Below are 2,816 nucleotides of genomic sequence, written 5' to 3' on the forward strand. Positions count from 1 at the left end.
GAGCACCCGAAAGGGACTGAAGGAAGGGGACAGTATTGAGGCCAGCCCATTGAATCGTGTTGCTGAGGTGAGCCCATTGAACCGTACTACTGAGGCCAACCCATTAAATTGTACTACTGAGGAATGAAAGCATATTTAGGTGTTTGGCTTCTCGGAATTCTAGGATTGTAAGTATATTATGAAAATAATAGTATTGATTCAAATTTAACTTTTAGTTGTAACTGTAGTTGTTTTTGTAATACTAACTCTTATAGCATTGTTTGGGAAGGAAGTGCATTTAGAGCATTGTTTCTGATATATGTAGTTATTGTGTTCTTAATGTTTGTGGTATTTCTTAAAGCTAAGCAGTGTTATATGCATAGCAAAGAATTTTAAAATAAAATTGTGTTGTATGAATTAAGTGTGTAATCATTGTGAAATCGTGCAATCAACTAACAACTCCCCCAGCCAGTGCATCAAATGAATCAGTAAGTTGTGTGGGATTTTCTGTATTCCATAACCCACTAGAGACAGTTGGTTCCAGATTCTGGCCACCCTAACTAAAATATTGCCTTCTGAGCTCTAACCTAAACCTATTCTCCATCAGCTTATTACCATTGTTCCTCATTACCCGAGGTGGTGCTGGGGAGAAAAGGGCTCTACCTATTTGCTGATGATCTCCCTTGATGATACCCACAGAAAAGGAAGGTCACCCATCACTGCCCCTGGCCTATTCTGGGAATGAGTTCAATATCGATTTATTTGTGTAAATCTGACATTTTATTAGACCAACGCAAATAATTGGAAAAAGTATTTTTTGAGAGCTTTCCAGTACATATACCCTTTCAGGCAGAGGAAGCATTAGCGGTTAGTGTGTGCTCTTCCAGGAGGCAATGAGTATTTTTCATGGCTCCACAGGAGAAAGTAACATTCAGATGTGACAGCAATTTAATAAACTGCAGCAAATACAAAGGGCCACACGATGGAGCCAGAGACCAAGAAATGGCTACAGTGCAATTGTTTTCATAATCCCTGGTTTTGACAAGTGATTTCATTCGGGTTCCCCAGTGATGGCTTGGTTTATATTTAGAGATACTTATTTCCATGGAGATCGGATATGAGGTTAGTAAATTCCAAATTAAAGAGAACATGAAGCAAATGAATGGGCAGGTGCAGTCTTAGGTATCCGGGGCGATTTTACAGAGCGGGGTTAAAATTAAGTGAAAGGTTTCCTTAGCTGCAATTGCAGGACAATTGTAAAACGCCTTCTACATGTTGCTGCCACTAAGTGCTGGGATAATCCTCAATGGTAGATTTGTTTAACGTGAATAAAGACAGTATTGTTTCTAAATTTATAAGACGGTCCTTGAATTAGCTTTAGAAAAAAAAATGCAAGGATGCCGTCCCTGGGTGGGCTCGAACCACCAACCTTTCGGTTAACAGCCGAACGCGCTAACCGATTGCGCCACAGAGACACCTATTCAAGCCTGCTTCACATCTATCCTTAGATTTTTGTAGCGTGATGATGCTTATATTTTTTATGGGAATTTTATATTATAAATAGAAGCATTCCTATACCCGTACGTCTGGTATGTACGGTGCACCGATTGGATTGCTTAGAAATCCAGTTTCAAGCTAGATATATGACGTCTGCCTTACTATGTCGTGCAGAAGGCCGGAAAGCGAGATCTTAGCTATAAAACGATTAAACAGATGCATGTTTCAGAAGGGGTGAAACATTCAGATTTTTTAATTTTGTTTTTTTGGTGTTTTATACGTCTATTTCCTCAACGACTGGCTCCTTGCTCTGAGCCTTGTTGTTTTGGATTCAGATAGCCCCCTTAAAAGCAAAGATTATTTGTGTGGCTTTAGAAGTAGCTAAGCAAAAGGGAGAGTGAATTTCGACGAGGATGGGATTCGAACCCACGCGTGCAGAGCACAATGGATTAGCAGTCCATCGCCTTAACCACTCGGCCACCTCGTCTGCTGTAAGAGTGCTTCGGATCAGATTGTATTGAACGATAGACCCGACTGAGTAACTTCAGTGTCTGACTCAAATTTGATATGTTGACTGAGCAAAAGCATTTCCTCGACGGGGATGTAGCTCAGTGGTAGAGCGCATGCTTCGCATGTATGAGGCCCCGGGTTCAATCCCCGGCATCTCCACCTTTTTTTCCTGCCTCGTTCGTGGGAAGGACACTTCAGAGATTTTTTTCCAAACCCCAATGACAACTTGAAATATATTCCTATACTTACCAATGGGAAATGCAGATAAGAAAGTAGCATCTGCTGATTCTGAGTTAGCATCCAAAGTTAACACTTTGCTGTTGAGATAAATACTGAAAGATTTAGAAAGGAAGATTAGTGAAGTGAGTGGTATAATGTCTACTGGACCATCTCTTGGGGATGGGAAAGATAAGAAATGCTGCTAGAGGCAAAGATTACTTAGGGTGATATCTTTTATTGGGCCAACTATGTAGTTAGGATAAAGACAAGCTTTCAATGCAAAGGCATCAGGTCTCCAGAGCCCTTTTTTCTGAGAAATGTACAGGCCAACTAACTACAAGTTAGAATAATTGCTCTGGCTTTCAATTGCTCTCCCTTTCATTTAATTATGTTAATCAATCCGACAGCTTTAAAAAGAAGTGAGAAGTTACCACAGATGGAAGAAAGAGAAGTTAGCAGAGGTGAGAAGTGACAGGTCATAAAGCCAAAGTCTCTGTTTAAGTCTGTGGGTTTTGGTGTTGAGAAAAGCTTGAATTTCTGTTTTCAGACCAATCTGGTGAAGGTGTGACAGAGGGCAAAAACTGCAGGTAGAGGGCAGTTTTGTGTAGGGA

The 2,816-nt window shown here is 40.6% G+C and overlaps 3 non-coding genes across 3 annotated transcripts; 1 reads left to right on the forward strand and 2 right to left on the reverse strand.

Moving 5' to 3' along the window:
* Nucleotides 1-1,380: 1,380 nt before the first annotated feature.
* TRNAN-GUU lies at nucleotides 1,381-1,454 on the reverse strand. The gene has a single exon. It is a non-coding gene; the product is annotated as a tRNA-Asn (tRNA).
* A 427-nt stretch (nucleotides 1,455-1,881) lies between these two features.
* On the reverse strand, nucleotides 1,882-1,963 carry TRNAS-GCU. Its single transcript has one exon. It is a non-coding gene; the product is annotated as a tRNA-Ser (tRNA).
* A 110-nt stretch (nucleotides 1,964-2,073) lies between these two features.
* On the forward strand, nucleotides 2,074-2,145 carry TRNAA-CGC. The gene has a single exon. It is a non-coding gene; the product is annotated as a tRNA-Ala (tRNA).
* The last annotated feature ends 671 nt before the right edge of the window (nucleotides 2,146-2,816 follow it).

This window comes from Alligator sinensis, unplaced genomic scaffold, assembly GCF_000455745.1.
Source record: "Alligator sinensis unplaced genomic scaffold, ASM45574v1 scaffold647_2, whole genome shotgun sequence".
In the NCBI taxonomy this organism is placed as follows: Eukaryota; Metazoa; Chordata; order Crocodylia; family Alligatoridae; genus Alligator; species Alligator sinensis.